The 22,490-nt window shown below is 47.8% G+C and overlaps 1 long non-coding RNA gene across 1 annotated transcript; it reads right to left on the reverse strand.

Annotated features, from left to right (window-relative positions):
* Positions 1 to 11,997: 11,997 nt before the first annotated feature.
* Positions 11,998 to 22,069, reverse strand: LOC310893184. Its single transcript, XR_014578790.1, has 4 exons — positions 21,896 to 22,069; positions 17,422 to 17,584; positions 13,455 to 13,656; positions 11,998 to 13,368 (listed from the first exon to the last, which is right to left on the reverse strand). It is a non-coding gene; the product is annotated as an uncharacterized lncRNA (long non-coding RNA).
* Between the last annotated feature and the right edge of the window lie 421 nt (positions 22,070 to 22,490).

The following is a 22,490-nucleotide window of genomic DNA, read 5'->3' on the forward strand; positions in this document are numbered from 1 at the left end:
GTGAGGTGGCATCACCCAGAGGGGCAGCGGGCAGGTGTGTGGGTGGGACGAGTTACCTGCTCCAGGAGCTCAGGTTCTCTGCATCCCTGCAAGAAAGTCAGGGCTCTCAAATTAGCATGGTCATGAAAGACCAGAGACCTAAGTAAGACTGATATTCTCCATATCTCAGACATTCATTTCTTTCATACTGTAGTATTCTCTTCGCATGTCACAGTTGCTATACAAATCTGACATTTTCAACATACTAACACTTACGCATTAATACTAAATGCATCCAAACTGTTCATGTTGCAGTTCTCTCCCCAACCCCTACCATTATAATCTGAAGAGATGCAAAGTTGGAAAAAAAACATTAGAAAAAAAACTATTAGAAAACTATGGAAATCACTATTAACGCATTCCCGAACCCCCAGGTCTACCCGGTGTTGACAGCATCAGAAAAAAAAAATGAAAAAGTATTAACTAGATTTCATGTTGGAAATCAGGATCATCTACTGTTGGACTAAAATCTTGGTCAAAATGTCATAGTTACAGGATTGCTTCAATGTCACTAAGGGGCAGAGTTAAGGTTTGTCTAAGCCTACCAAATACACAACTCCTTACTCCAAATAATTGTGTTTTCTTCTTAAACTCAACAAGTATTTGCATGGATCATGGGTTTACAGCATTTTGTTTTGGCATAATCAAAGCATGCCAATGACATACTTTCCCTTAAATTACCAATGTGGATGTTCTACCTCTCCCCCTTCTCCATGCCATAGGAGGCATTTTTCGTTTTCCCTGTAGTCAGGGCATAGAAACAAGAAAGTCCGAAACTGTAGTTAGGGTGTTAATTAAAATCAAACCAAGTATTTCCTCACTTTTAAGGATTCTCTAGTGCAGATACCTCACCGTGTGGGGGCAGTGGCCTGCTGCAAGACAGCCCCAAGGCTTTTGCTCCTCTTCCTCCTAGCTGTGGTGCTCCATTTCCCAGGGAACTGAGCATGGGTAGGTGGGAGGATGCACTGGAGAGGTGCTGGCTGCTTGGTGCGTGTCCTCCTGCCTCCCATTTACAGATACACGTGCAAACTACATGTAGTTTTCTGCATGACAGTGTAAGTGGAAAAGCCTTGCTACCTTTCCCATTTCCTACCTCCTCCTCCTCGGGACTGCTGCTGCACAGTTTGGGAGGAAAATGGGATGAACCACCTGGAGGCTGTCTAGATTTGAAAGGAACACTGTATGTTACACGGTCCTGTAAGCGATGAGTGGTGCTTGCTGGGGTAAATCAGTCTTGTTGGGATGGCAGTGGGGAGCCAGACACCACCCTATGGCCAGCCCCACTGCTCAGCACTCCTCAGCCACTGCTGCCCATGCAGAGTCAAGACACCCAACCATGCCATCCCAACTCGTTTCCTTTAAACAAAGAAGAAGCACAGTTGCTTTTTGGTGGTGTTTCTCCTTCTGTCTTGGTGTAGCAGGCCCGGAGGGTGCATCAGGCAGGGAGGTGGGCATCATGGGGCTGAGAAACACCCCCACGTACCTGCTCGGAGTGCATCGCGGCTGACCTCCCGAGGAGGCAAAGTGCTGACCACAGTTCTTCTCTTCCTCCTCCTCTGCTTGCTCTCCAGCAGTAATGCACATGTGCTTTGTCCATAAATATATTATTTTGTGTTCCTGCCAGCCCAGACTAATAGGGCTAATGTTTCCTGAGGAGCAGCCCAAAGCTACATTAGCCGCAGATGTTTGATTGATTTAAAACAAAGAGCCCGACCGCCAAACTGCTCCATATGGTTTCTCTTCCTGTCACTTTGCCTGCAGGGTTATCTCTGAAATGCAATTAAGGTGCTTAAAAGTACATTTTCAGGAAGATGCAGAATTGATGAGGGTAGGTTTGCCGATGGGTGCATCCAAATTGTTAGAGCAAGAGCGAAGAAAGTCGTGCCCTACCCTTAGCAGTTGCACACGTTTTTTCCACTTACATGAAGATCCTAAATAGGAGGGCAGGCCAAAAAATGCCCCCATTGTAAAGACCTTGCCATAGATGTACTTCACCAGTACTTGTGCCTCCTGATATTCTGCTCATTTATTATTGAAGCCAAACATTTCTCTAATTAGATATTTGCTTGGGAACTTAAGTGCTGTGGAGATTATATCCAGCCCCACCTCTCCTCTGCTCCTGCTGCACGGACACCAGAGACAAAACCCAACCCAGTGTACCTGCGGTGAAGGCCCAGCTCTGCCTGTCCCTTGCTGTGAGGAGGGTGCTGGTCCAGTCTGAGCACCAGGAGACCTCCAGACAGGCTCTGCAGACCTGGCACGGCAAGCCCAGCACGGAAACCACCCCACAAAGGGCTGAGATCCCCTCTCCATGTTGACCTTCATGAGGCCAACAAAGGGAAATGGCGGCCAACCCTCCATCTTCTCCTTAGTTCAGCTATTGTGAGCAAGTGGCAGCCCCCCATGCTGCATCTTTAAAGATCTTAAATACTTTGGTTTCTGAAAACAGATTTGTTTTAATTCTCTTCCATGGAAATTCCCCAAATAGGTGCCCAACATCTGGCATCTTTATGCACGTCCTGGTGCCTAAGGAAGAGCAAGTGGGACAAGCCAACTGCAGTGACCCAAGGGACTGCCAGGACCTCAGAAACTTTCGTCCTTCTCTGGACCACTTATAAAAAAAGAAACCATGGATTTGAGCAGGGAATCCCAAACCATCATGCAGAATTAATTTCATACTATAGAAAACAGAAATAATTACATCGCAACAGGTCTGAAGATTCATGGCAGCAGTACATGCTGGAAATACACAGCAGCCCCCATATAAGCACGGGATAATTATCTAGTGCTCAACTGTCTTTCAACTAGACCTCTGTTAACCTTGTCCTTGCCTCTTTCAGAATTAAAATCCTAAGGTAATTCATCATAGAAATTCTTGGTAACTTCAAGTATAATTGCTAAGTAATTTTCAGGCATGTGTAATTAACGTGCCCGATTAATCTCATCATGAGTCTCAAAGCCAGGTTGTTTAATGGGCCTCGGATCTAAATAAACTCTCATATTTATATGTATATATATGCATACGTGTGAGCCTGTTCGTACGGGAGAGAAGGATAGCAGCCCTCAGAAACACATCTTTCTCTGTAGCCTGATTTATTCCCTGATGAGACATTAGTAGAAATATTACCCTAGTTGTTGCATAGTCCCTGAATTCACATGCACGATCAACACTATCCAGGTCTCCACAACCATTTAAAGTGAAGTATTTCATAGAAAACTGATTGTACAAACAACACCATATTGTACCGTGTTTATTTTCTTTCAAGGGCTGCCAGAGCAGCTCTTCAGCTACAAACAAGAGGATCTTGCTTGCATTTTTTTGCCCTTGCTGCAAAATCAACCTGAGATCTGAAAGCTCAGCTCTTTTTCTCTTTTTGGCTTTCACCCCCTAGCAGGGATGGGAATCATGGTTTAGAGGAGCCTACCAGTCTTCTCTGCCTGGCCTGGGAGACCATATCTCTCTTAGGGTGGGTGGAGAGCACTTTGCTGGGGTGAGCTCCCAGGGACCTCAGAAGCACCACCTGGAAAGTTCATCAGCAACAGGCTCTGTTATGCACAGAGATGAGGTACCCAAGGCCTTTGGTACTTGGGGAAGGTGTTAGAATAACATGATGAGTAGCTGGAGTCATCCCATGCAACAAACTTCTGCCCAGCAACTTGCCATAATCTGAAGATTTTGCCTCTGAACTGAAGACACCTGCAGGGGCCCAACCATGCAACTTGGAAACCTTTAAGCAAGACAAGTGTTACTGGCCCGGGGTCCTTAGAGCTGAAAGGTCCTTCAGGCCTTGAATGCATTTTATAGAAATCACTCAGAAAAGCCTGTTGAAACACAGTGAGATTCAGTGTATGAAATTTCAGAGAAACGTCTAAAGACTTCCAAAAAGAGAAAGATCATCTTTTTTCTCCTGCATTCTGCAGCTTCACATTTCCAAACAGGCTTGAATCTGCAATTTCATGGTGTCTTTCCTTTCTTCTGAGAAATGATCTTTAAAGAGAAGTGCCAGGAACATTGCCAGCCCGGCTAACGCTACAGGAGGCATCACGTGCCATACACCTCCCCGACCCCTGCAGACAGCTCTGTCCCTCCCCTTCTCACCCCTGCAGACGCTGAGCTTGAAGGGGTACCTGTCCTTGAATTTTGCTGTGCCCAGTCTCTGGGACAGCCCCGTTGCTTGCTCTGCAGAGGGATGCAGCCTGGTCTTGCTCTACCTCTCTATCTCCAGAAAAACATTGCAGAAAGCCCTGCGCGAAAGTCTCCTTTCCCCCAGAGAGGAGTGGGCGCAGCCCTAGGACGAGATGGCTTTGAGCAGCAGGAAATGTTGACGTGGAGGGAGGCTTGTTAATAGGAAATGGTGTGGCACCGAGCCAGTGCCAGCTCCAGACCCTTCTCTGATTCTTCTCTAAGCTACAGCAAATTCAGCTGGTTCTTGGAACTACGCTTTATCTCCCCTTTGGGAGGTTTCTGGGTCAGCTGTATTAAAATGCATTTATTCTTAAGGGGGTCAGTAATCTGCCACAGTAGTGATGTACGAGTGAATGGGGAGAATACATAAATTTCTAGCAATGCAGAAAGAAGAATCCCAGAGTTTTGCTATCTGTAGAAATGGAGCATGGGCTCTGTCATTTTGTGTCACGACAGCCAAATTAAACAAATGGAATCTGACAGGAGGAAAAGAAACAAAGGACTTCTATCCAATTACTTCCCGAAGCATATTAAATTACAGGGACACTCGCTTTTGTGTTAGCAAATAAGTATTTAAATGGACCTAAAGTCCTTCATATTCTGCAAGTTGGGTTTATCTGCATCGGAGATGCCAGGGATGCTCACTCCTGAAAGGGAACCGGAGGACAGACGGCGGCCTTGATGCAGGCTTGTGGCTGACACACGTGGGTGGCATCTCACACCTGAGGCATCTCGTTCTCTGTGCCCTGACGTGCCGAGGGCTGGCAGAGCTGCTAGCACTGCTGTGTGCTGCCACGGAGGAGGGACTCCGAGCCCGAAGGTGCAGGGAGGAGATGGCTGGTTACAGTGGGGCACCTTTGGGTGCCAGCTGGATGCGCAGCCTGATCACCAGCTGGGAGGAAGCACAAGGAAGGAGCCACGGCTGCTGCACTGGGTGTCTGTAAAACACAGAGGTGGGGGGGGGGCATGCATGTGTGGAGCAGGAGATACCTCCCAGACATCAGGAAACACAGGGTACAAGACAGACAACTCTGTGGAAGAAGAGCTTGACCCTACCACCCTTGCTGCATGCCCTGATCTCCCTGGTGGGAGGCTCCAGGCACTCCAAGCCAAGCACGGAGCAGGGTCGGGCACAGGGTGGGTTGGAGGAGGCAAATAAGCTATGGACAAAGTGCAAGGCCCAAGCATCCTGTGCTGTCTCCATCATCAGAAAACGAGCAGCATACACAGAGCAGGACTTTGGTTAAAGCAGGCTGCTCAAGGGTGCGAGCAAACCGAAGAGCTGGCAGAACCAAACACTGCACTTCTGGAGACGGGTCAGCTTCAGATAAGCCTCAGAGAATATTTCCTGCTGGAACAGATGCCCAACAGGGGTGTGAGATCTTCGCAAAAAGTACAGCAAGGGACAAGAGAAAGTCAAATTTAAACTGTGGGAAGGCCAGCCCAACCCTAGGAAAAGGCCAGCGTGGATCTGCAGCTTCTTGATGAGGAGGACAGCAAGATCACAGCAGCCTGTCTGAGAGGCGGACTGTGCAAAGGCACTTCTCAGGAGGAATACGGCTTGGACAGACAAATCCTTGCAAGCTCTGGCGTATCTGACATGCGATGCTGAGGCGCGTGGTCAGAGCAGACTGCAGCAGAACCGAAATGCGTCATCACAAAGCGGGAGTGTGAGTCAAAGGCACTTTCCCTTGGGCACGCGCAAGGAAGAGGAAGGTGAAATTGTCAGGAAACATCAAGACGCTCATGACAGAGAGAAAACAGACACTAAAAAGCAGCTGTGATCAGCGATGGACGAGGACCACGTGCTTCCCCTGAAGGCAGGTGGCCGCCCACCACCTCCACCCAGGAGATCTGCCTGTGTAACCCATCACCACGTCCAGCAGGAGGTCTCCCCAGCCATGGGAGCTGAAGGTCGGCGCCTGGCACCTGGGTGCTCCGTGCTGGGAGAGGGGTGCCACACCAGTGCACGGGGCTGTCTTACAGGTGGTCCAGGTGTGCTGGTGGGTCCCAGACAAAGGGAAACCTTTGCTAGCCATCAAGGTTTGTGTGCTCACAAAACAGCCACAGTCCCAAGCAGCACCCTTGGCCAAATCTGGGGCTGATTTATAAATGTTCTGCCACGTTACCTCTGCCTGCACAAGGCCAGGAGTGTCCCTGATGAAGGAAGAACTGCTAAGAGCTCCTTTGGATTAGGGGCTGGTCTAATCAGGTCCTTGAATCATTGAAGGCCAAGGCAGGGAGGGAGAAAGAGAGAGAAGGCCAAATTCCTTTGTCGCATACCCTGCTGTAAGTCCAGAGTAATCACATTAAATGTAATGAGCCTCCACACTTCCTTCCCCGCTCCCACTTGGGAGCAATCATTTGCTGCGGGCCAATTCCTGCCATAAACGATGCTCCTACCTCCTGAGCTGGCAAAAATCTGGCTGGGGGATCGAGGGGAGAAGAAAGCTGGTGCTCTTTCCTGCCTTATCCTCCTCCCGCTCCTCCTTATCCTCTTCTTCCTCCAGAGAACCAAGAGCTGCTCAGTGTGCTTCCGAGGGTGCTGCTTTACAATTGCACTTGTTTGTTGGTGCTGGTTTTTACCACAAGCACCAGACAGACCTGTGTAACCTCCTGCTGGTCCCCATGGGGTGGGCCACCTGCAGCCCTGCTGCAGGGAGCTGTGGAGCTATGCCCCAAAACTTTCACATTCCCTTCTATTAATTCAAGGAGGTGACAGCAAGGAGCGTGGAGCCAAGAACTGAATCTCTTTGACTTCACTGGAGGAAGCGTCAGGACTTGGGCCTAACGGCAAAGCTGTCTTCAGTGCTTGGGTCTCCTCCTCCTCCCTGCTCTCTACCCTGTGCTCAGGGAAATGCTTTCAGAGACATAAATCAAGTCTCCCAGGCACTGCAGGCTGGGTGGCGGCGGCGGTGCCACCACCAGGGGAGGACACGACCACCCGGAGACCCGTGCCGCATGGCAGCCCTCAGGGAGGGCCTCCTGCAGGCGGGCAGCCCGCACAGCTTGCTTGTGACGGCACGGGCCTGATCTGCGCCGCCTGTGATTGTAATCAGAGTTAATTGAATCCTGGTGTGCAGGTTGCTGAGCAACTGGAGGCGTTTATCCCAAGGGACCATAATCACATAACCCCGAGGGAAGTCGAGAGGGCAGCCACCTAACCCTGGCACTGCCCGCTGGCCATGGAAAAATGCGGGTGTTTGTGGTACAGCAGCCAAGGGGAAAGCATTAGGGTTGTGCCTTCCTACCACAAGTTGGAAAGATTGGGAATAGGGCCCCATATGGACGTGATACGTCAAAGCCCAGCTTCCCATTAGCAGGTGCCGCTGGACACCTCCTTTCCCCTGATCTCCTGCTGTTTGTCCCCATCCTCGGGCCACCAGCAGCTACTAGGGGGCTGGCAGCATGCTGCCACCACCGCCCGAGAGCTGAGCATCCCCGGCGCCGCCCGTGGGGCTGCCTGCCCTCGTTAGGAGCCGGCCTCGCTCAGCGCCCGCTGTGCCATCATCAGGGCCATTTGCTGGTGATGAGGAGATTTCGGGAGGCACCTGCTGCCTGGGGGGACGGGATGCTGGGGGCAGGAGTGGCGGGCTGATTAAGTGCTGCTGTAGAGGAGGGGTCCTGCCGTCACCGCGTCAGCAATCAAGGAGAATTTTTCCTTCACTTTTTCTACTTTTTTTTTTTTTTTCTAATTGTTGTTATTTTCTCCAAAACCAAAGAGCTTTCATGGAATTTAAAGGCCCTGGGGTGCACTGAAAGAAGGAGGGCTGGGGAATAGCAGCGTGCTAGGGAAAGGGACCAAAGTGTGGTGGGACTCCAGGCACATGGGGTGACTCCTCACCCCACCTGCCTTCTCCTGCCGGTTCCCCAACACAGATTTTTTTGGAAAAGTAGACACTGCAGAGCGTCACGCTCTAGTTAGTCTTGAAAACCTCTCTCCCAGAAGGAGGCATCTTGCCAGGCTCCATCCCACAAGGCCAGCAGCACTCGTGTGACAGCTTCACCCTCCTCAGCTGTGCAGGGGTAAATGAGGGGAATGAGAATCCAGTTCCTGCCCCACCAACCTTGCTGGCTGTGAAGTAGGAGCTGCAGGGGAAAAAATATATATATAGTTTTTGCTTTATAAACAGGCACGTTGTGTCCTTTTAGGTGTCTTTTAGCACCTTATTGCCTAGCAAGCAGTGCTCAGAGTGATGGGGCCAGGAGATAATCCAGTTAGTAGGGTTTTGGGGAATGGCATGAGCCCTACCTCTTCCTTGTGCATGAGATTTTCCTGAGGAGAACGAGAGCACAGGACCTACAGGAATTTCACCTTGGCTGCAGGCTGGGTGTCACCATATAGTGGTGTGGCTCAGCCCGGACCTCTTTGGTGGCGTGCTATTTAACATGGCCAGGCATGGACAAGCCAAAGCACTCCTGTTCCTGGCAGGAGATTCAAAGCCTGTTTCCACCTCAGGTATACATTTATTCCCATGTTACAGGCCTTTTTTTTTTTTTTTTTGACTGTAAATGGAATATTAATTTCATGCTTGGCTTGACTCTCAAGAAGTGTTCTCCCTCCTGCATCACGATGTGGTTTTCCCTCCATGCCGGGAGCTGAGGGGCTGCCTTTCCCCAGGGCAGCTTCACGGCCACCACGGTGCTGAGGGACCACAGGGCACCCTCACGGGGGCACCAACCCACCTCCACCTCCCCACCTGGCCCGGTTGTGGTCTCATCCCCTTACTAGAGCATCCCTGACACGTGCTTTATTTTGGAGGGGTGACTTTTCCAAGCATGCGGCTCTAGAGAAGGCAGCTGTGCTCACAGAGCATCCCCCTGCGTCCCCTGCAGCCAGGTATTTGGGGTGGTTTGGGGGATGTTCCTTATGGGTGACCTTCCCAGGCGGGATCTGAGAAAGTTTCAATCAGTGGTTTTCCTGTCATAAATGGCATGAAACAAAGAGATGAGAAACACCCAGTCTTTCACTAGTAAAAAATTCTAAAGCCCAACAAAAACTAGGTCTTTAAATGGCTCTTGATCCTTCTTCCTTTTCAGGAGAAATGCAGCATGTGCCCACTTCAACCCATGTGTCCTGGGCTTGCACACTGCTGTAGGTGCTAACCTTATTGTAAGCACAAACTGGGTTTTTCTGTGTTAGAATCCAAACTAATACTTGAACACGTTAAAATCCATTTACATTACTTGTCACATTTTTTTTCTGAGTATTTGCTTCTAAGTCCTCAACCTTTTAATGTGCTTGCAGAGCCTCGACTGGTCCATTTACAAACTCGATACCAAGAGCCTGAAGTATTTACAAAACATAAAATCTGTGCTGCATGTGTGCCCAGAAAAATATCTTATTTAGCTGGTTGTTAATTTTTCTGAGTGGCATTTATTCCTAACACCTTTACATCCCTCTGGTCTTCTGAAATTTCTTTCTTTAAGTAAGTAACTGCATAGAAAGCAAATGCAGAAGCAGCAGTTTGGTAACTGGCTGGGTGACTGAAGATTTATGCTGACGTACACGCTGTGCCTATGGCTGAATTAATAGTGCCACTGAAGCATTTGTATCCCCTGCTTTTTTCATTCCAACTTTGGAATTGGAAAAATAGCAACACCTGCACAGAAGGAGTATGGATGACATGTGCATGTATTTAATCTATAATTTTTATTTATTCTCTAAAATAGGATATTGTTGAGATTACTGGTCCAAAAATGTCATCAAACTCCTCTGTGTTTCTCTCCTACATAGGCGAGTGTTTGCCTATTAGTAGAAGTTTTACTGCTGACTTCAGACCAGATTTATGCCCAGATATTTTCATTGTTTTCTGTAAAGTTTGTCTTAACTCCTGTCGGGGTAACTGAGAGCAGAATCTAGCCCACACTTTCTCACTCACCTCAGCAAATACTTTTGTTCACTTGTTACTTAAGAAAAACTGAGTCAGAAATATTTTCTTCCTTCTGAAAATAATAATAATTCGTTATTCACTTCCATAATTCAGTATCTTTCGGGGCCAGAATTCAGCTACCCCAAATACATTTCCCAGCTTCCCATGATGCAGCAACATGAACAGCTCTGCGATTTTGGGCAATCTGTTCCTTGCTCAGACTGTATTTTTTCGGTGCTCAGAGTTCCCAGGTAAGAAAATACACTCCATCACAGACAGCTGTGAGCCACAGCAAAAGACGAGTGCCTTAAAGGAAAAAGAAGGAAGGAAAGAAGAGATGTAGGTTGTTAAGTGAAGGTGGGGAGCAAAACAGATGAAATTGATAAAGTGGAAAGCTATATTATTCACTCCAAGGCTCCATTTAGTCCCTCTGCCCTGGTAGTTTCGGCAAAGTGAAACTCTTGCTAGAATCAATACTGCTATCATTTCACAAAATTACAGTGGTTTGAACAGAAAACTAGTCATAAATCAACTTCATGCATGGACAGCTGGAGGAAATATTTCTTGCTTCGAAGATTTGGGTGCTTCAGAAGTAGCGAAGGGGAATTTGACTGCCCGAGAACACCCATTTGCTGCATTGCTTGGAGGTACAGGCTGGCATGGCACATTCAAATGGTGTATGAGTCAAAATGGCAATTTGGAAGAAGGCAGTACCTCCATTTTAATCAGATGAAGAATTTTTAGATCGTGATCCTGTAACACCTGAGTGTGCTTGATTTCAGTGACACTCGGGTGTTTTGGAGATGGTCTCTTGCTCTGAGGCTCCTCAAAGCACCCATTCAGACTTGGCTAGGTACGTGTCCTCATTGCTTCTTTTGCACAGAGCTAGGTTAGATCCCACAGATTTTTGAGAGATTCTGGCAGCCCCTCACTTTCAGCCTAGTGACTTAATATGGATGGAGCCTTTCAAGTCATTGCCACTGAAAGATGTACAGCCCTCTGCTGCCAGGGAAAGGGACTGAGCATGGAGACTGACTTCGTCCTCGCTCTGTTGGGAACACCTCCTTAAAGGTCCTTCTAAGAAAAGCATGACAAGCACGGCTGCTGCCCACCTCAGGAAGGCTTCACTATGCTCATTTGTGTGGTCTTGAATAATTCTCAAATTAAAGGTTTTCTTGTAGCTCTTGTTTTGCAGAAAAAAGTTATCACCAGCAGTGAGAAATCACCTGCGTGTATGCTGGAATCTCACGTGCAATGCACAGCAGAAAAGAAGGGAATAGTGTCATGAATAGTATTTCCATGACCCTTGGTCTCAACAGAATAAGAGTGGTTGGGGTGGCCCAACCATTAAGCCTGAGGTGTTTTAGATGTCCCCATCACCACCAGGTCCCATATCCTCTTCCCTTGAGTGGCAGGGAGGGTGGCATCAGGGCTGTGCCCATAGGGCAGGGCTGGGACGAGGCAGCCCCACCAGTGCAACCATCAGTGGTGGCACAAGTTGAGCTCCATGGCCGGAGAAACCCATGGAAACCATTGCTGTGGTTTGGAAAAGTAAGCTTTTATAAAATACAGATATATTTATGAAGTAGGGTGTTTTTCTGCCATATGACCCGAAGCTCTGATTCAAGGGAACTGTATGATTTCATCTCCAAACCCTGAAAATGTTTCCAGTTTCTAAAATACGGCTGGTATCACAGCCTTGTCTTGGCGTAGAGCCTCAGAGCTGCAGGCCCTCACGTGCACTTGCCTTTGCTCAGCTCACCTGGAGAAGGGACAGCCGCTTCACTGCATTCCAGCTGCCAACCTGAGGAGGTGGAGGTTTGTTATTGCTAACTCCTGGTTGTGTCTGAGGCATCTCTGAGCTTGTTTTCACTCCCCTAAGTACTGGTGAAACACACGTTTAGGTGCTATCTGAGCACCGTATAGCTCTAGCTATTTGTAAGGATTTCTGCTATCTTACGCGTTTACTACTCTGGAATTTTCTTTTAATTTTGATAGATATTTCTGGAAATTACTCAGTTAAATTTGAAATCATTAAAGGAGCAATCATAATTATTTGATAAATAGCATCATTAAACCCATTACACAATAAAACATTGCAAATACGAGCACAAGTAAATATTTGTGTGAGTATTCACACTGGATTTCCTCTCCTGGCATTTTGAAAAGCTCTTTTATTATCTCATGACAGAATTGCCAAGTAGCTACAAATGTTCATGCATCATCTGCAAACAGAGAGGAAGAAGGCTGCTGTTTAATAAAATTTAATTTACCCAATGAGGGAACAGGGAGAACAACATATGATGTAAACAGCCAATTAGGTGGCATGTGCACTGATGACTAACACCAGCCAATTTGTTAACAAGAAGCAAATAATAAGCCGTAATCAAAAATAATTCAGACAACTGAGGCTAATAGACACGTTTACTTAAACCGTGACCTGTTCCTTATTTCTTTGACGTGAGAAAACAGGCTGAGCTTGTTGTGTGAAGTGCTTACTGCAGGCTGTTCTGTTTCCAGGTGTTAGAAATTCAGAGAGAGGCAGAGTGGCTCCAGGCAAACTGGGGAGGGAGCCCCTGCCCCAGAAAGGGGGGGCCATGTGGAGAAGACCTCTTGGGTCCATGGCTGTCTTGGTCTTCTCCTCCAGAGCGGTCTTCTCCTGCAGAGCTCTCCTCTACCACCAACACCCCATTGCCCCCTCTGACAAGGAGGCAGAGAAGTGCCTGCATCTCCAAGGAAAGGTTTGAGGTTGGTGGTGGCCCCACAGGGGCAGCATCTGGCACCGCATCCTGCTCCCCACAGCCACCCTTGCCCCATGGGGTGTGTTGGTGCTGTCCTGGGCACAGGCACCCAAGGAAGGAGGCACCCATCTACTGACAAAGGGATGAGAGCTCAATGACAGGCTTTTACAGCTTATTTCAGTGTTATTTCAGTGGGGTGGAGGTATTAGTAACAGCGAGCGGCCGGGAAGCTTCCCTCATGCCCAGCAAGTCAAGCTCCACCGCACTGGAGCCGCATCAGGGAGGCAGGAGCCACTTAATTAGACCAAAGCAACTGACAGCAACTGCGCTGTAAATCTTCCCTCGCCGCTTCTGAGGCCCCTGGTCCTCTGTGTCTTAATACTAAATGATGTCTCAATGATGGGAGAGCGGGCAACAAACATGCATCTGCGTTGTGCTGTTGCAGAGCGGGAGGGCAGGGTTTGTAAGGGATGAGTTCGGAGGGTAACGATGCAAAACGAGGCTCCCATCTTCCTGATACTCGAGTTTCCTGGGGAGACACAAGGCGGTGGTTAACCAAAAAGAGTCAGTTGCAGACTGAGCCTTCTCTTTGAGGATGAGGAACAGGGAAAGCACCTTTGGCAGTGTGGCTGCAAAACCACTCTGCTGACCCGAACCATCCCCTTCCAGAGGCTTCCCCATCAATGCTGGTGAGACACAGCTGCTGGCACAAGCCTTGAGGGGAGAAATGGTGTTTGGATAATAACATACAGCAGCCTGGAACAGCATTTGTATCCTGCAGGATTTGTTTTCCCGGTCTAGGCAGGTTCCTGTGTGCCTGTCAAAGAAATTAGGGAGGAATGTAACTACGCTGATGAATACTGATACAAGGACTATTCTCCCTACCATAGTTCATCTGAGGTATATTAAAACAAATGTGTGCACCTAGTTGCGTAAAGCAGTGAGCAATGGGCATTAATTACTTGCAAACTGCAATAAAATCACATCTAGTGCACATCAAGAGTGGATCATAGCTAATTATCTCACAACAGACAGAAAGGACTCACTGCTTAAAGTAAGCAGGCCCCTAAAATATTTTTTCTTAACTAGAAGATGGGCATTCATACTTTCAGAGGGCATTTTTGCCATTGCCAGAAAGCAGATTCATTGTTAAATATTTACAAGTTTACTTCGCAAATGAAAGCATCATCCTCACAAAGTGGCCTTGTGGTCACTTCTCCTCACTGATGAGGGTTTGGGGTCCCACCAGCACTACAGATTAGCTGCATTTTTCGTGTTGCTGGGAGCACTGGATAGTTATTGGATGGTGAGTGCCATTCCCACCCGCTCTCTCCTTTTTGTGGTGCAGAAAGATGGAGCCACGTGCTAGAGGGATGGGTTCCCAGCCTCATCCCAGATCCCTTCTCTTCCATAGAGAAGTTTTCTTTTGGTCTGGGTCCCTCTCTTCTCATGGTTGACACCAGCCTCAATATCCCCCAGGGCTGGCTGCTCTGCTGAAATTGCTGAACTTCCAATTCAGGCCTTGGCCCTACATTATAAGTGCATTTCAAAGACTGGGCTCTCTACTGCATTCCTTTTTACTTCTACCTCACCAGGACAGCACCAAGACTATGCCCAGGACACGCTGGTCCTACCTTGGAGGAGCAGACCCCTTCCCTTCCCCTCCCTGACCCACAGGCTCCGCAAAACATGGACAAGGCGATGAGTGGCAGAGGTGCCTTCTCACTGCACCCTATGTGTGCTGCATTATCCCCACACACTTTGTTTTTCCTTTGCTCCCAAAGTCATTTCCCTGCATTTTAGGAGCTCCTGAGAGCCTCCCTCAGCTGAGGACAGGAGAGGTCTCCTCACCACCCGCTGCCACAGCTGCTGGCACTCGCCCGCCCCTCATCTCCTTCCTATAACATCCTGGCAAGGGCTGGATCCACCTGCCTGCCCAACCTCAAAACCATCTCCTCCTGCTGCCTCTCCCAGCCCTGCCCTTCCCAGCCCCTCACCAGTGCCCCACACGTCCGAGTCACCCCCTCCTGTGCTCACCCATCCAGAGTATTGGGGATTATCTCCACAAGTCCCCGAGTCACTATTTAAATGTGGTATTACATTTTCCTTTCAACCTCTAGCCTGTGCGTTCCTCACCCCATAAAGCATTCAGTAGGTGCAAGGCATTTGGGCTGATGTATATGTATATGAATGAAGCGCACGGCATTGCGATGCATAAGCCATTACCTCCCAGTGCCTCTCACAGCATTTTTTCCTGCTTCTTCGCCGTTAGTTTTATATGAAATGATTTGCAATCAGCGTGGGGGTTAAACGGTAACCTTTCAAGGCAGCCTCGCTCAGGAGGACGCAGAAAGATCAAGTCCTCTGCCTTGGTGCAATCTCTTTTTGAATACCAGAGGTAATTCGTGCCTAATGCCTTAAGCAAATGTGCGGGGACACCATCCAGGCACCTTCTGGGGGCACATGGCCTCTGCAGCTGGGGCTTTAGGAAACCTTGGCCAACGCTGGAAAAACAAGGCACAAGCACCTGTCCTGCCTGGGGTTTTGATCAGTCCTGGCTGGCACAGGTTAGCATGGTCCCCAGGCTACAGTATCTCAAAAAATAAATGACAAATTGCACAAAATCAGAGAGAGCGTGGAGGCATCAGGGGGAATACTTACCCAGATCTGGCTCAGAAGGCGGTGCAGGGGCAGCAGTGAGTGCTGGAGGAAGGTGCAGAGGATAAGGCACGGGGACGTGGGGACTCCTGACGCTGCTGGAGAGCAATGCCTGCTGCTCCCCACTGATCTCACGGTGCTCCCCTGCCTGGCATGGGGCTGGTAAAGCCTTTGGGTCACCCGAGCAGCCCAGGACTGAGGCCAGCCCCCTTCTGCAAAAAGGCTTTCTGCATTGACAACCCTTCGGTCCAGCTCTATGTTAAAATATCACATGTAAAGCAGTGGTGAGGAAGCCCTGCTGGTCAAATAGCCACCAGAGACACTGCATCAAAATCTGCAGGGAGAAAGCTGGTTTTCAACCATTTTCCGTGGCTCACCCCATCCAGACGGCTTTAAATTGACAAGTTGTTTTTCCTGAAATTGTCAATAAGTAGCCGGCCTTTCAAGTGCAGACAGACATCTTGCCAGCTTGTTTGCCCAGGGACGGGCAGAGGCAGGCTCAGCCAGCTCAGACTTGCAAACCACTGCTGGGAGACATCACCACAGCATTTTGGATGGCTTCAGCCTTCTCTCAATATCAGAATTTAATGGGGCAACAATTATGGTGGGGCTGGCCAGGCTCTTGTGAACGGTGTCAGCACTTCCCGTAGATGCAGCAGGACATGTTCCAAGGAATTTCCCAAAGGATAAGCCATTTTGAGATGAATCTGGGATGCAACAACCATCATTTCCAGACCTGGTTTCCTTGAGGGTGGAGGGCACCGTCCGGGTTTTCTCCCTGCCGTCCTCTCCCCAGTTAGCCCTCTGCACGAACGGCCCATCGAGTGGTTACTCACGGTTAATCGTCAGTCTTCGGTGAAGGTGCAAGGCCCAGGACTCTGTGAGTAGATCCTAATGAAGCCCTGATGGGCTTTCTAGTTGTGTCAAAATGTTGGAGGACCCTTGGTATTTCCATAGTGAGAGACTGAGAGGTATCCAGTTGCTAAGCAAAGCTCATATATACTTATCTCTGGGTAATATTAGATACCCTACAGTAAGGTGTTCCCTTGTCTTTAAAGGATACTGCCTCAAGAGGGCTGGAGTGCTTTCTGCTGACTCTCCAGTGCCTGCTCCGTGTTTGAAGAGGTAGCTGGATGACTGCATTAAGCTCATCTGCACCCATGGGCTCATTATGGTCCCTGTCCTGTGTTAAGGCACAAGGCCTCTATACTTTTCCACAAAGTACTGCACAGTCAAATCACAGCTCCAGCAGGCATGGTTTTATTTATTTATTTATTTATTTATTTTATTTTTGGTACTTGCTCTCCCTGGGGAACCTGCAAGCTCTCCTTGCCATGGTGCTGAAGGCAGTAAACAAGGGGGAAAGCCTAGGCGAGCAGGTGCTTTTCCCTTGTCTGATGATTTGAAATAGTATAGGCTGCACCGGGCTGTATCTGAAGCGCAATCATTTTATTTCCATAACTTTATCTGCAGAGGACATTGGAGCTACAATGCAATCAACGCTATATAGTTTAAAGTGGAGCTGAGACGTATTGTAAAGTCAGCTGCAGCACAGAACATATGGTACAGCTTGCCACCCTGCTATAGTATTTCTTCAAAAGACGTTTTTCTTACAAAAACTAAGACATTATCAGTCAAATTGTAAGTAACCCATTTCCATTTATAGTGTACAGTCTACCCTCTGAGTCACATACAAGATCAGTGCTAACAGCTGTGAGACTTCTAAAAGTGTTGTGTTGTTGTGTTTTTTTTTCCCCTTCTTTTTATATTCCTATAAATGTCTCCACCAGGGTGGCGAGTCTTCCCTCCTCTCCACATCGCACGCCAAGCATCGCCCTGTCTGTGCCCTGCTTCCCCAGGCTGTCCCACACGGACATGAATTGCTTTACTCCTCTTACTAAATCCTTTCCACCTGCTGCCTTACCTGGAAGAAATACGTCTCCCTTTCTTCTCAGGAGTGGAAGAGCTCTTTGCAATCCTTAGCAAGACCTGGGCACCTCTTGCCATACCTCTTTCTTTTATAGCGTGTGTGGTGTATCTTCTTACTCCAATGAGTTTTCTCTCAGAAGCCACTCTTCAGGATTTCTCTGCAAAGAAAAAAAGGTCAAGGTTATTTCCTCAGGGAAAAGGGGCAAGAGGAAGGTCAGAAAACTATTTGACCAGATAAATAATGCGCTCAATTGTCAGAAAAGTATTCGAGCAGAGCAGATGGGCTTTGTTTGCAAGCTCATTTGCATCATGAACACTTTGGCATTGCCCAGATTTTACATAAGCCTTCTCTTTAATATTTCGTTATTGTACAATTGTCCCTGTGATCCCTTCTGCAAACACACATGTACATGCAATCTTTTCTAACAGCTCAAATTCAGAACCAGTGAAAGATGATGTAGCTATAGTGAAGATGTATTTTTCTGTATGTTTAAGATGCTTGAGACAGTGCATGTGATTGTCCCCTATAGCCCTAGACCATATCCCACAGGATGTATTTAATAAGGGGGTATGCTGGATTTTTTTTTTTTTCTAGAGCTTATTTATATCTGGGGCAAAATTAGGTGCTGAATCTTCAGTCCCATATCATTTGGAAGGGGGGATGTCCATTGCGTCCACATAAAAGAAGCATTTTTTTCCTGTTCAAAATACTGAAATAAGGCTTGGCACGTGGAAAAATGTTATGGAACCTATGGTATTTCATTGTGGAGATAGAAACTATGAAGAAGCACCTGAAAGAAGCCTTCAAACCTGTACTACAACATTATGCTGGTGCTATCCTTGTGCTCTTCTCAGGTTGAATCAGCAGAATGACTTCCCTGAGTAATATCAGTCTCCAAAACAGGACATCCAGCTCTAGAAAATGGGGGGCACACTCTGACCTCCTCAATGACCCCCGTGCTGCAAACACTTCACTCACAAGCACCGCATCTTGCCACAATGGATGAGTTGATAAGTACACAGAGGTCAACTGGTGGTGGCTGGGTCGCAGGAGACCCTCTGAGGACAGCGCAGGAACTCAAATTACAAAAATCCCAGGATATTTTACACACCTAACAAGGATCATGAGCGATGTTTGAAACGTTCAGTGCTGTACGAAGAAAGGATGTTGTGTCAGTGTTTGAAAATGGAGCAGATGTGAGAATCCTGCATCCTCTGAAAACCGTGGTGTTACTGCAGGTGGGCACCGAAGCTTTGGATTTCAATCCTCTCTTTCTTCTTACTGGTTCTTAGATTACACTAGACGCCAACAGAGAGGTGAGCTCTATCAACAGCTGCACACATTTACCAGCTTATCCATCACCCTCTTAAGAAGTCTGCTTAAAACCCTCCAGAAAGAGATGGTAAATTGACCCGCAGCCTTTCAGAGTGTTTGTGGTGCCTATCAGCCTCTGGACAAAGACAAAGACAAAGAAAGCCCCACGACTGCATGGTGCAAGCTGTGCATTTCCCCTGCTACCCTCTGCATCCATGCCTTGCATGGTAGGGATCTGTGCTGTCCACTCTGCTAAAGAGTAATGATTGCAATGCACCTTGCTGCAGCAATCCATTTATTTGTGTGGAGAAAGCACTCGATGGCCAACTTGGCTGATTTTCAATAGAAGAGCAAAGATTTCAAGGTGTGATTCACTGATTCAGAAGGCTCCCCAAATAAAGTGAATCTTTTCTTATTGGAGAAAGGTATCCAGCCTCTGTCTTAGTGGGCTTTTAAGTTCTTTAGAAGTAGCTGTAAGTGAAGATGGGAAGTGGTTTTTTTTTGTACTTGCTTGTGAGTAGAATCACTTGGAATTTAGGACAATTTCCTCACATGAGCTAAAAAAAAAAAGTCCATGTCCTGGATTTAAGACCTCAAGTGTCAAATGAAATCATGATAGTTTTGTACAAATGAATGAGCACCTGAATCTAACTGCAGAGGAGGAAACAAAGCACAGAAGGAACCATAAACTGAGTTATGCACACGAATTGGTAGAGAAAATGGAGCTGAAAACAAAAGTTTCACCATTCCCCCCCAGCTGTGGGAGCCTTTAGCAGCAGGTGATGGGCAAATTCCTCAGGCTTTGGTGCCGAAGCTCATACACACAGACCCACCTACCTGTGAGAGCTTTGTAGCAGCCTGGTGAATCTGCTCCTCCACAGCCTGCATCACTGAACCCTCCTCATGGATGGAAAATTTGCCTGGAATTGATCCAGCAATGGTCCAGGACACTGGGCTGAAGTCTTTCACTCCTGGCATGGATGTTTTCCATTTGTTTCTTTATACCTTGGCTCTTTGCTCTAATAGCTCAGGCAATCACCTCTCTCCCCACTGGAAAAGTAACCAGCATATTTCTATTTGCAGGCTTCTGGATGTAAGTCCTTCTCATGGGTGTTCTCGATTACTTCTTCTCTTGCAAAGGAAAGGAGGCAGTATATGAAAAAAGCTATTTTGTCGAACGCATTTTTAATAAAAATATTTGCTGTTGTTAACACTGAATTAAGACAGCACACCTTCAATGGCAAAGAGATGAAATTTGTTTGTATCTGCAGAAGGTTTGTATCTTACTCTGAAAGGAGTAAGAGGAAATTATCAAGAGAGAGAAAAAAGACGTCTTAACTCCGGCAGGGTCTGCCCATCACAAACGGGGAGAAACTTTTGAGAGCTACTAACACATTCAAGTAGCTGCGTGAAACCAGAGCAGCCCCACTGCAAATACACCTGCCTTGCACAAAGACTTGTACTTGCACATCCCCCTTTAGTTTAGAAACAGAAAAAAGAAAAAGAAAAAAGAAAAAAAAAACATACTGGCAAAAGGTTCCTCTTCAGACCGAAGAAAAAAATCTGTGCAGAGGCCTTGCAACTCTACTGATACAAAACCAAACAAATGTACAAACAAAAACTATTAATGTCTTCCCCTAAAATGAGATCTTTGTCCTAGCTTTTGTGGCTTCTTGCTAGCTTGTGATCTGTGTATACTCTTTCAGCTGAATAGACTTGGAGGATTTTATGCCACATGGGAATCTAGGCCTGCAAGCTTTCGCTTGGTTACAGCAATCACTATAGAGAGAAAGTTTTTTTTTTCCGCTTTGCCAACTATTTTGTAACTAGGTGTGGTGCAGTCATGCAAAGTGCTGGCGTGGAGCTCGGGTGCTGCTGTACAAAGCCAGGCTGTGCCACCACGTGCGGGCTGAACCCCAAGCCCACTAGGGTCTGCCTCTCCCGTGTCGGAGGCGTCGTCCCTTCTCTTCGTCTTTTGTCTTGCTTTCTTCCCTCTAGTACACAGAAGACTTGTTCCCATCCCTGCCTGCTGAATTATTCATCGAAAATGTTCCACTGGTATCTTCTCTTCTGCCAGGGAGCTCATAATCCAACACCTCCTCTTCAGTCTTGATTTACAATCAGAGCAATTAGCAACCCATTAAAGGTCTTGGCACACCCATGGCCGTGAGGGCACGGTGTGCATCTTAGGAGCAGTCCCAGTCCAATTCTGAACACCTGTCAGCTACAAATTGTTGAGAAGAGCAGCAAACCTACAGTGAGAAAGGGTCCTGGGTGGGTTTTGGTCAAACCACTGAAACCACTGAAACCAGTATGCCTGTTCAGGCCGATCGCAGTGACAACGGGATGAGGCCTCATGTGCTGCAAAGGTGTGAGCAACTTCCTTCATGGGCACACAGCCTTGCCTGCTCCCAAAATGCTTGCTCAGCTCCCCAGATATGTGGAGCTCCCCCCTCCCCCCCCCTTTTTTTTTTTGCCTGGGAAGCAGCTGACAGAATGTAAAGGGCTATGAGGGGTCATTTATTAATTCCCTCTGATGCTCTGAAATCAATCAAAAAATGGCAAGAAGCTGTCAATGGACTGCAACGTGGTAGAGCCAAGGCTCTCGTCCCTCTTGTGGGCCTGTTAAGTCCTTTTTGGGGAAATCCACGGTGTGTTTGCAGGCATCTCACAGCTGCTGCTGCTCAGGACCAGCGTACTTTGGGGTCGCAACCCCACACTCCAGCCTCTAGAAAAGCCCTGATTCAGAAAAGGGCAACAAACAACTCCTCCCAGTCGGTGAGCTCCCAAAGGAAGGAGGTGCTGAGTGGAGGAGATCTCTCCCCAGCTGCTGCCTGCGCTGCTGATTGACTGACCAACACGCGATGCGAGGTGATGCACGACCTCGGTGGGAAAGGTCGACGTAAACAGCATCCTTATAAACATTCCCTATAGAAAATAGGTACATGGATTTCCTATTCCATCTCCCAATCTGCGCTGGAGGCTTAATAGGTCAGGACCAGGGTGATTTATCACTTTCCCCCCTGTCCTTTGCCTTCCTAACGTATTGGAGATGCTCTCCTGCATTTTTGGGCTCTGCCTCTGCTAATGTCTCCGGAAAGATAATCTGTCAAGAAAGAATGTGAGAATTATTAAATCAATAAACACTGCTAACCTTTCAACTGTGTCCATCAAAAGAGATCTTCTCACTGCCGCAGCAATCGCTTGCTTGAGCAGATTGAAAGCAAAGCGTTCTCATTGCATTTGTCAAACATGACTGGGAAAAAAAACACGCTCTTACTCTGTCAGGGGAGCAGTGGTGCCTACGGGGGCTCACGGTGTTTTCCTCCTAAGCCTGTGCAGCGTTAGAAGGAAACACAAACCCCAAACCTGTTGTTTCCTGTATGAAATTCTCCCACGTTTGCTGTTGCTGCCGGGGGGGGGGGGGGGGGGGAAAGCAAACACATTCACACACAGCCAGATCCAAAGATGTGAATAACACTTACAACACTTACAATTATTTTAACAACTTTTGGTAGGCTTTGTATTCCTGAGTGCTTAACAATCAGGCTATGACTAAACATTTTGCAGTTTTCACAGGGGCCAAGGTCTCCGATAAGCACACAGAGCCTCCTCTCGGTGTGAGCATCAGCAGGAATTGTGTGCGCTTATCTCCTTATACGGTTCTAGGGAGTGTTTTCTTCCGTCTGCACAAGAGGTATCTGTTCTCAGAGCAAAACGTGTAGCGTGGATCCGGAACGATGACTGGG

The sequence above is a fragment of the Anser anser genome (genome assembly GCF_964211835.1).
Source record: "Anser anser genome assembly, chromosome: 2".
NCBI classification, from domain to species: Eukaryota; Metazoa; Chordata; class Aves; order Anseriformes; family Anatidae; genus Anser; species Anser anser.